General features: G+C 39.7%; 1 non-coding gene and 1 pseudogene across 1 annotated transcript; one reads left to right on the top strand and one right to left on the bottom strand.

The window, feature by feature from the left end:
- Positions 1 to 8,632: 8,632 nt before the first annotated feature.
- Positions 8,633 to 8,738, top strand: LOC118989002 (U6 spliceosomal RNA). Its single transcript, XR_005066905.1, has one exon. It is a non-coding gene; the product is annotated as a U6 spliceosomal RNA (small nuclear RNA).
- A 558-nt stretch (positions 8,739 to 9,296) lies between these two features.
- Positions 9,297 to 10,079, bottom strand: LOC118988981 (ferritin light chain-like; annotated as a pseudogene).
- Positions 10,080 to 11,750: the final 1,671 nt, after the last annotated feature.

The following is an 11,750-nucleotide window of genomic DNA, read 5'->3' as shown; positions in this document are numbered from 1 at the left end:
CTGAACACCATTAGGTATTATTCAAGAAAGTTGAAGAATATGAATATCCTACTACCTAGTAATTCAAATCATAGCTATAAATCTTGCATTGTGTATCAGTAGACATGCCCAAGGAAGCTCATGATATCACTGTTCACAAAAAGAGAGAGAGAGAGAGAGAGAGAGAAAACAGCCCAAATGCTCATGCATAGTCAAATGGTTAAGTAGTCTTATATTCATGTGATGGACTATTACATAACAGTGAAAATGAAAGTACTATAGTCACATACATCATCCTGGATGAAGCTCACAAACTTAATGTTGGGGGAAAGTAAAAGGCAGAGAAGAATACATATAATATGAAAACACACAATGGAAACAGGATCTACTTAAGAAAACATAAATGCATCATAAAACTGATGAAAAAGAAATAATTCTAAATACAAAAATCAGGGTAATGATTCTATGGGAGATGTAACAGGTTCGGCACCATGAGGAGTTTCAAATGCACCTACAATGACAACACGTATAATATCAAAGCTATCTATGTCCCATTCCTATTGTCCTGAGCTGGACACTCTGTCATAATTTTTTACTCCAAACTCTGTCCACATCACATCAGTTTCTTATATGACCTCTCTCACTTAAGGACATCCTTAATCCTGTCACCCACACCAAAATTGTAAAGGTCGTCTTTGATCCTTTATCTCCATATCAGTTATCAAGTTCTCTGACCTAGACATATCTCAGATCTCTGCCTTCATTTCCAATCCCATCCCCACTAATTTCTGTTAAGTCCTAAAGCTCTGACTATTAGAATCACCTTCTAATTTTTCTTCCCGTCCCTAACCTCTCTATCCAATCTTCCCCTCTATTCTCTGCTGCAGGCAATCATCTTCCTAAAATGAAATCCAGAAATCCATTGTTGTTCCTCCCCTAGAACTCTTTTTTTTTTTAAGATTTTTAAAATTTATTTTTAGAGAGGGGAAGGCTGGGAGAAAGAGAGGGAGAGAAACACTGGGTGAGAGATACATGGGTCAGTAGCTTCTCACATGTCCCCAACTGGGGACCTGGCCTGCAACCCAAGTGCATGCCCTGACTGGTAATGAACTGACGGCCAGTTCACCGGCTAGCACACAATCCACTGAGCCACACCAGCCAGGGCTCCCTTAGAAATCCTAAACAGCTCCTTATTATTTTCAGGATAAAAAGCACATCCTTAGTCATGGAATAAGCCATGTTAACATTATAATAATTAATACTTTTAACTAACATTTAGCCAGTGCTTACTAAGAATCGGGCACCTTTCAAAATGCTTTATTTACATTTATTAACTTGTCCTCACAACAACCCTATTAGGCTGACATTATTATTATGTGTTTGGCCCATGGCGAGTGGTCAATAAATGCTGTTGTATGAATGCATTTTTCTCTTATAGAGAAATGAGACTTAATGTATTGCCACCCACGGTTTTCATGGCTAGTCAATGGTAAATTGTATACACAGGAAAATCCAACTCTGGGCCTTAAATGTGGTCCGCTACACCCCAAGTTTGTTCAAAAGTGGACCCTACCCTACTTTTCTGGCCTCGTCTCTAGATCCTTCCTCATGACTTTTTTCCATCCTAGTGACTCTTTTCTAGGGGAAGGGAGGGAGGGACAGAGGGAAAGACACATCCCTGTGGGAGAAAATTTCAGGATCACTTCCTTGAACACACCCCACAGGGGACCCAAATGCAATGTAGGCATGTGCCCCCAACAGGAATCAAACCTGCAACCTTGTGGTTTAAGGATCAACGCTCAAATGACTGTGCCACACTGGCCAGGGTTCTACTTCCCTCTTGGTCAGAGTAGCTCTTCTCAATCTTCAGTATCCAACTTTTCCATGTCTAGAAGCCCTCCTTTACCCTGAGGTGGATTATCTCCTACCTCTTCCTTTGCCGCCATTGCATTTTATTTATGCTTCTAATTACAGACACTCTAACACCTCATCGTGATTTATTTGTCTGCATCTTCCTAGGTTGTGTTCTCCTTCAGGGCAGAGACTAGGTTACATTCGTGTTTGTATCCTGGCTTATAATCATGACTCAATAAATATTTGTTAAGTGAATGAATAAATGGATGTCTTTGATTTGACTTTGCGAAAGATACAGGACGTATTTCTTTGAAAGGACACTTCTTATAATCACCTTTCTATGGAAGCTCAGGGATATGATTAAATCTTAATTTAGCAAAGGCCCTTAAAATAGCAGGAAAATATTTCAGTATCAACAAGGTATATTACTTTCTGATACTACTTAATACAAGGGTGTCAAGGAATAGTTAGTTATAAAGACAAACCATAAGTGCACTTAAATGTAAAAGGCTGAACAAATAAATATGAATGGTTTGCTGATACTCGCCATCTGGGGAATGAAAAGTAGAGAACTTAAAAACCAAAAGAGCCTCAAATCTTTGCACTCATCTTTCAAATTTTAGATAGGAGAGTTGGGAATAGAGGGGAAAAAAACAGATATCCTGTGCTAAGTCTATTTTTATAAAGTTCAGTCCAAATGCTGTGTCAAAAATATTAAGGACATCAGGTCCTTTATTGTGGATTATGTGTCATCTCTTCTTTGGCTATGAGATGTACATACCAGCAAGTTTAGTTTCTGAGACCAGTCATTTAGTAGGTTATTTGGATCCTTGGATCTCTAAAAATTGTTAATTTCTGCCAACCTGTCTCACTAACTACTAGCTTCAAAAGAGATGCATCTGACTCATCAACAGATTCAGAAGCTGGGCCATCCTCTCATTGTTATCCCAGTGTAATGCTTGACAATTACTCCAATATTATTTTCAGTAACTTGGTTAAGTTTTTTTACCTTTTTCCTCCCTCCCTTTTTCCGTGTAACCAAAAACATCAGTTGGAAAAATAAAGTAAACTAGAGAAAAGAAAATGTTATGAAGAAAATCATAAGGAAGAGAAAATACATTTATAGTATTTTTATTTTTTTATTTTTTTTGTTTTATAAATTTATTTATTGTTGTTCAATTACAGTTGCCTGCATTTTCTCCCCACTGCTCCAGCCCAGCCCATCGAAACCCACCTCCCTCCATTGCTTCCACCCTTCCCCTAGGTTTTGTTTACTCGTTCTTTATTATAGTTCCTAAAAACTCTTCTCCCCAAAATCCCCCCCTTCTCCCCTCTGGCTATTGTTAGATCATTCTTAATTTCAATGTCTCTGGTTATATTTTGCTTGCTTTTTCCTTTTGTTGATTATGTTCCAGTTAAAGGTGAGATCATGTGGTATTTGTCCGTCACCGCCTGACTTATTTTGCTTAGCATAATGCTCTCCAGTTCCATCCATGTTGTTGCAAAGGGTAGGAGCTCCTTTTTTTCTCTCTGCTGTGTAGAATTCCACTGTGTAAGTGTACCATGGTTTCTTGATCCACTCATTTGCTGATGGGCACTCAGGTCACTTCCAGCACTTGGCTATTGTAAATTGTGCTGCTATGAACATTGAGGTTTATAGGTTCTTTTGGATTGGTGTTTCAGTATTTTTCAGTTATTTATTTTATAGACCAAGAAGAAGAGAGAGGGGGAAAAACAGCAACTTATTGTTCCACTTATTTATGCATTCATTGGTTGAGTCTTGTATGTGCCCTGACCTGGGCCTGAACCCACAACCTTGGTGAGTTGGGACAATGCTCTAACCAACTGAGCTACCCAGCCAGGATTACAGTATTTTTTTTAAATCTATATATAAGTGGACCTGCTCTGTTCAAACCTGTGTTATTCAAGGGTCATGTGTATGTGCATATAGATTTCTGTTAGCTATTTGTCACTGCTTATTTGGAAAACTTAAGCAGATTGCTGAAAGGAGCCAGGATAATAAGAAGAACATTTGGGTCCATGGGCACAGGAGCATCACAGAAGTGTCTATAAATAGGCAGACAGGAGGAGCTTCACACTGACTCTGTTGAATTGCTGGATTATAACTGACCGGGTTAAAGACTAGTGAGCCAGAGAGATTCAAGATGCAGAGAAAGAGGATGATGAATAGTGCAATGCTCTAGAGAACGGGGGATAGTATGTGATCCACAGCCTAAGTAGAAAAAAATAGCCTTAATAGGTGGAAAGGACGAGTGTTATTTTGGAATCAGGAAGTTGGGGAGTTCCTTTTAAAGACTTCTGTTTTCCTTAAAGAAGGAGGTGAGGTCATTCTTGGAGGGTGGAGGTGGGAAGGTCAGAGACTGTGGAGGTTTAAAAAGCCTACTGTGAACAATACAAAACACTCGTCTTAGCCTGGCAATCCTGTGGGCCCCTTTGCAGGTGGAACCACAGAGAGGTAAGGGAATGTGGAGTCAAAGTAAAAGACAAAGAGCTACAGCATAGAGAAGGAAGAAATAAAAGCAAAAGAAATTAGCCCAAAGAGAGAGAGAAGAGGTCAATGAACCTGGGTCTGGGGAGTGATTAGGAAAGGGCAGGGTGAGAGCCGGGAAAGTTTGGTCAGACAGTGGGTTGTCTAAATTATCATTATCATTTTACATGTAAGAAACAATATCATCTTAAAACAAAAGTAAATATACTACCATCTTGGCTGATGTAGCTCAGCTGGTCCAATTCCCGGTTAGGGAACATGCCTGGATTGTAACCCTGCATTTGTGCATTGTTTTTATTGGTAGATTGTATTTTCAAACTTTTAAAAATGAAATTTAGTATGGGTTTATATGGTTGGATCCAGACTGGGGATCTAGAGCCCCATCTACCTTCTACCAGCTTTTCAACCCCCAGGACTCCACAGAATGCAATTGAAATATCACCATTGCTCAAGTTTTGAGACTGAAAACAGTTTTGTATCAAGTGAACACAACTCTGGTCTTGTTTGATAAGATGCTGGGTCACATATTTGCTGCCAAAGTTACGATATCATCTCAAGAGCACATTTTTATATTTTCCATACTTTCTATGGTAGACATGTACCACATCTGTAATATGTTCTAACTGGAATCAGAAATGCAGTTGGTCCTGGACTCAATAATGCATCAGGAACTACTAAGGGAGCTAGTACTTGAGAAATCTAAAGGACAGGTCTCCCCAGCCGTGGAAAAGAAGCAGGTAGAGCTAATTTTCTGTACTTTTAGGGCTAATGTAGTTTTCTGTCTGTCCTGTTTGCTTATTTAATATTTGTTAGAAAATAATACTAGACATCTATCTACCTCTTATATTCCAAATGCTAAACTACATTCCATATAAAAATTTAGATGTAAAAAGTTAATATGTAATTAAAAGAAAACATAAGAAAAAACTTATATAAATTTGTATAAGAAAGGGAACTTAGGCCCTAGCTAAGTTCAACGGATAAAGTGCTGGCCTGTGAACTGAAAGGTCACCAGTTCAATTTCCGGTCAGAGCACATGAGTGGGTTGTGGGCCAGATCCCCAGTTGGGAGCAACCAATCGATGTATCTCTCATACATGGATGTTTCTCTCCTTCTCTTTCTCCCTTCCTTCTCCTCTCTCTAAAAATAAATAAATAAAATATTTTTTTTTAAAAAGAAAGGCACAATAAAAAATGCTGAAGAAAAAGGCAACTTAAAAACATATCAGAAAGGCAGAGGCAACTCAGGAAAGTCAGAAGCCCAAAATTAAAAAGATAGACCTGTATGACTACAGAACAGGATCAACAATGGCAATGGAAAAGGCACAAAAGCCATAATAAAAATTATGACTGCTAAAAAATATCTGCAACACATATGACAGGCAGAGTTAATATCATTACAAAGTAATAAGAAAAAAACAAGCAAACCAAGAGCAAGGAGGGCAAAGAACATGAACAGGCAATCCACAGAGGAGGAATCCGAGTAGCCAACAAATATATGAAAATGATAGCTAGGAAAATAAAAATTAAAATAACAATCAAACAACATCCTGTGCTGGAAAAAAAACTATAGAAATGGATACTATCAAATTTATTGTGTGAGTGTGTTTGTGTGTGTATGTTACTGCAGACTTTTTGAACAATAATCCAGCAACATTTACAGAATTTTAAAAATGAATAAGATTAAAATACAAGTAAACATGCATTTTATCTTCTAATTTTATCTTTAATATTTTTTCAAATCTATAGAAAATTTGCAAGAATAGGAAAATGCACAACCTAAAGTCACTAATTGTTGAAATTTTAGTATATTTACCTTTTTTCTCTTTCTTTACCTTTCTCTATATATAATATATAAGTACTCTTTATATTGAAGAATAAAAATGTTTAAGTGAAAATACTTTAAACTTGAAATGTAGGTGTGTCAGTGTCAAATAAAAAAATTAAATAGGGGACTTTTGGCCAAGATAGAGGTGTAGGTAGATACACTGTGTCCTTCTCGCACAACCAAAGTAAGGATAACAACAATTTAGAAACAAAATAAGAACCAGAACTGACAGGAAATTGAACTGTATGGAAGTCTGGCAACCAAAGAGTTAAAATAGACACATTCATCCAGACTGGTAGGAGGGCAGAGCTGGGCAGAAAGGGGTCGTGGCAAAAAAAGGAGTAACACTAGGCATGCAAGACGTCAGCTGGCAGACCCCGGGCACAGGGTGGCAAAAGGCAGACCCAGCAAGGTGGCAATTGGGAAGCGGGGGGCAGTGCACAAGGCAGCTGGCTGACTGGGTGGTCCCACATTCACACTCAGATAAACCAGGCAAACCTGGGGAGCTAGACAGACCACACAACCCAGGCACCCAGCGCCAGGAAATAAAGCCTCAAAACACAGGTCGGGGTTGAGATGCTGGGAGAGACTCCCAGCCTCACAGTAGAGTTCATTGGTGAGACCCACAGGGTCTTAGAACTCACACAAGCCCACCCACCTGGGGAACCAGCACCGGAAGCGCCCAGTTTGCTTGGGGGAAGCAGCAGAAGGGACTGGAGTCCAACAGAGAGTGGAATAAGCACCATTGTTCCCTCTCAGACCCCGCCCCCACATACAATGTCACATCCCAGCTCCTTGGGTTGTGCAACCCTGGTGAACACCTAAGCCTCCGCCCCTCATACCTAACAAGACCAAAAAAACAATTGCCCAAATGGAAGAACAGATCAAAGCTCCAGAGCCAATACTTCTAAGTGACCAAGAGATAGCCAATCCATCAGATGTACAGTTCAAAGCACTGGTGATCAGGATGTTCACAGAACTGGTTGATTTTAGTCACAAATTAGATTTTAAAAAATGAATGCTAAACTAAGTGAAATGAAGCAAAATGCACTGGGAACCAATAGTGATGGGAAGAAAACTGGGACTCAAATCAATGGAGTGGACCAGAAGGAAGAAAGAAACATTCAGCCAGAAAAGAATGAAGAAACAAGAATTCAAAAAAATGAGGAGAGGCTTAGGAACCTCCAGGACATCTTTAAATGTTCCAACATCCGAACTATAGGAGTACCAGAAGGGGAAGGGGAAGAGCAACAAGAGGAAAACTTATTTGAACAAATAATAAAGGAGAACTTCCCCACTCTGGCAAAGGAAATAGACTTCCAGGAAGTCCAGGAAGTTCAGAGAGTCCCAAAGAAGTTAGACCCCAGAAGGAACACACCAAGGCACATCAGAATTACATTAGCCAAGATTAAAATGAAGGAGAGAATCCTGGAAGCAGCAAGAGATAAGGGGACAATCACCTACAAAAGAGTTCCCATCAGAGTGTCAGCTGATTTCTCAAAGGAGACCTTACAGTCAAGAAGGGACTGGAAAGAAGTATTCCAAGTCATGAAAGGCAAGGACCTCCATCCAAGATTGCTCTATCCAGCAAAGCTTTCATTTAGAATGAAAGGGCAGATAAGGCACTTCTCAGATTAGGTCAAGTTCAAGGAGTTCATTATCACCAAGCCCTTATTATATGAAATGTTCAAGGGACTTACCTAAGAAAAAGAAGATAGAAAATATGAACAGTGAAAGGACAGCAAACTCACAGTTATTAACAACCACACCTAAAACAAAAACAAAAACAAACTAAGGAAACAACTAGAACAGGAACAGTACCACAGAAATGGAGATCACATGAAGGGTTAGCAACAGGGGAGTGGGAGGAGGAGAGAGGGGGAAAAGGTACAGAGAATAAGTAGCATAGATGGTAGGTAGAAAATAGACAGGGGGGAGGGCAAGAATAGTATGGGAAATGTAGAAGCTAAAAAACTATGACACATGAACATGAACTAAAGGGGGGAAATGTGGGTGGGAAAGGGGTGTACAGGGTGGAGGGCAATGAAGGGGGAAATTGAGACAACTGTAATGGAATAATCAATAAAATGTTTTAAAAAATTAAATAGAACCAAGCTGCGTGCTCTGCACAAAACATGGTTCTATTATGTCAATGGCAACAAAATCTTATCAGGGGCAGGGAATTTGCCTTATCCATAACTATATCTCTAGTGCCTAGAATACTGCCTGGTACATGAAAGACTCTTAGTAAATATTTCATAAGTGAATAAGTGAGTGAATTGAATGAATGAATAAATATGAAATTATTTGCATACTTTTATCAATCCTGTTTTCCATTCAGTTGAATATCTATCACAGGTGTCTCTATCTTATCTGAATAGGATTTCACTTAGAAATATGATCTGAAGTAAAAACTATGAATTCCTACATGATAATTCATGCTTAGCAAAAATAGAAATTTTTGTGCTCACTTCGGCAGCACATGTACGTAAATAGAATGATATGAAGAAGATTAGCATGGCTACTGCACAAGGATAACACACAAATTTGTAAAGCATTTCATATTTTTTTAAAAAATTAGTAGTTGTTGTAAGTTTATTTATTCAGCCATCACTCACTCCCCAACATTTACTGAGCACAGTTCTATTCCCAGCAAAATATATGCTATGTCTCTGAATTAGAAGAAAAGACACAGCAGTAAGGTAGGGGAGCAAACAAGTAAACAAACAACTAAGATGTTCTGATAGATTTAATATAACTAGAAGGTATTATGGACACATAGAGGTTGAGAAACTAAACTAATTTTGTCAATCAAGAAAGGCTACTTTAAGGGAGATACTAATATTTACATTGCTCTTTAAGGATGAGTAGGTGTTAGGCAGATGAATGATATTCCAGTCAGAGGAAGTGGCATTCATTTATTTATACATTTATTCCAACATTTACAGTGCTTACTAAGTGCCAGTCCATAGAGTCTGGAGATGTATCAGTGAACAAGACAGAAAAGTCTAGGCTCTCCTGTGGAGAGAGATAATAAACAAGTAAACAAAAAAAAAAGTATAAATGACAAGAAGGCTAAGGGAAAAGAGTGATTCTAAGGCAGCGTGTGTCGTTTCAGATAAGGGAGTCAAGAGAAGGACTTGCAAAGGAGATGACATTTGAGCAGAGTTGGATGAAGTAAGTAAGGGAGGAACTGAGCTCCCAACGCTCCTAGTTGTGCTTGAGGGTGAGGCCTTCGAAGAGATCCTCACCCAGTCAGGTCATCTCCCATCTTCCTGATGAGTCCCACCTTCTCATCTAGGAAGTGGTTCTCCAGGAAGTCACAGAGACGAGGGTCTGTGCGGGCAGAACCCAGGGCAGGCAGACCCAGAAGGGCCTGGTTCAGGTTCTTCTTCGAGGCCAATACCGCTTCCGTGGTATCCTGAGTTTTACCCCACTCATCTTGGGATGGCTTCACCAAGTCCTGGAAGAGAATGCAGCCACGGCACCGGTTTTGCAGCTTTAAGAGATGCTCAGCCTTGGCTGGTGTAGCTCAGTGGATTGAGCATGGACTGTGAACCAAAGGGTCACCAGTTCGACTCCCAGTCAGGGTACATGCCTGAGTTGCAGGCCAAGTCCCCAGTATGGGGTGCATGAGAGGCAACCACACATTGATATTTCCCTCTCTCTTTAAAAACGAATAAATAAAATCCTTTTAAAAAAGAGAGAGAGAGAGATGCTCAGTTCCCTCATGCTTCTACTTGGCCAACTCATGGATGAAGTCGCCCATGCCCTGCAAAGCCACATTGTCATGGTCAAAATAAAAGTGCAGAGAGAGGTAGGTGTAGAAGGCCCGCAAATGCAGGTTGGCCAGGCAGTTAATGGTAGCCTCTATCTCGGTGGAATAATTCTGACAAATTTGGGAGCTCATTGTTGTTCAGCAATGAAGAATTCAGGTCAAAAAACAGTGTTGGCTGGTCTCGGACGCTGAGATGACTGAGGTGGTTCCAAAGGTGGTGACTAGAAAAGAGGTTGGAGAATAGTTGGAAGGAAGGGCGTCCTCAGTTCTGTTCTGTTCAAACCCTGTTAAGGCAAGAGATGGATTCCAGGACTGCCAAAGGGAAGAAGGGAGGAAGAGAGAGAGGGAGAGAGGCACCATCAGTTGTGGATCAGTTGCTTCCCATAAGTGCCCTGACCTGGGAATCAAACCTGCAACCTTTTGGTGTACAAGGTGTGGCTCCAACTAACTGAGCCACCTGGCCAGGACTACTACAAGAATTTTTAAAATATGCAACCCCTGACTATTTAGTCAGAGGCTCTGACCTCTTTCACCTTGGAGTGTCAAGTGAAAAAATGACAACAGCCAACACAACAATAGTTATCTGGTGTAAATAAATCAAAATTATACCTTTTTTTGTTAGATGGGCAAAAAATATATTTTTTGATGTGATGCAGAAATTTTGTAACTAGTTTATATGTGCCACGAGGCAAAAATGGTCGACGATTGCCCTGGCTGGTGTGGCTCAGTGGATTGAGCTCAGGTCTATGAAGCCAAGGTTCACTGGTTTGACTCCCAGTCGGGGCACATGCCTGGGTTGCGGGCCGGGTCCCCAGTGGGGGAAGTATGGGGGGCAGCCACACATTGATGTTTCTCTCCCTCTGTTTCTCCTTCCCTTCCCCCCTCTCTAAAAATAAATACATAAATAAAATATTTTTTTAAATGACGATTGCTGCTGTAAAGGATCCTGTGCGGGACAGCCTTAATTCCTAGATGAGGAATCTGGGGCTCAAAGGCAAGGTCATGACTGTTTAAAAGACGCACACTGATCAATGACACAGAAAGGTCACCCTTGCCTCCACGCCCAGTGCTCTTTCTGCTACCTCTGCTGCTTCATCTTAAGTAAGAACATTAAAAGTGACAAACCTGAGGAACTTACACCATTCTTTTATTTCTCTCATAAAAGTTTCCTTTAAAAAATTTCACAGTTAAGAAATCAACCTATAAGCTTTCTGGTATAGGTAAAAATTAAGATGAATCCATCACCTTGAGGCTTTATTTAAAGGGAATAACTAGGATCAAAACCTATCAGACACAGCAGCTGGAGCTTTCTGTCTCTCTGATGTGATGGAGGTGGCAATATTTTTTTTAAATGGGTTTTTTATCATTTACTTTACTGAGTTATTGAATGTTTTAGCAGTCAGGTACTGTTTTTAGAGACTTAAAAAACATGAATCTGATGTTCCTAAATATTTTATTAGAGATTCCATCTGACAACTAGGTAAATGTACTATCTTTTTCACTTTGGATTTTAACTAATGTTCAAACCCACACCTTAGATACTTTACAAAACTATGAGTATTTTACTGATGGGCTGGAGTTACTGTTTCAGCTTTGTAAATGACTTGCTACAAATTCTTATGGGAAGAAAGAGTGGGAGAGATGTGTGATGAATATGTGTAGAAATTAAAAATAAATAAAAGTTGTTGATAAATGAACTGTTTACTTGAGTAGTTTTTTCTTTTTCTAAATATATTTTATTGATTATGCCATTACAGTTGTCCCATTTCCCCCACTTCATTCCCCTCCACCCTGTACACCCTC

Source organism: Sturnira hondurensis, unplaced genomic scaffold, assembly GCF_014824575.4.
Source record: "Sturnira hondurensis isolate 20B ecotype Veracruz unplaced genomic scaffold, ASM1482457v3 Scaffold0006413, whole genome shotgun sequence".
Taxonomy (NCBI): domain Eukaryota; kingdom Metazoa; phylum Chordata; class Mammalia; order Chiroptera; family Phyllostomidae; genus Sturnira; species Sturnira hondurensis.
Note: the sequence above shows the minus strand (reverse complement) of the source record. Positions and strands in the feature narration are given on the sequence as shown.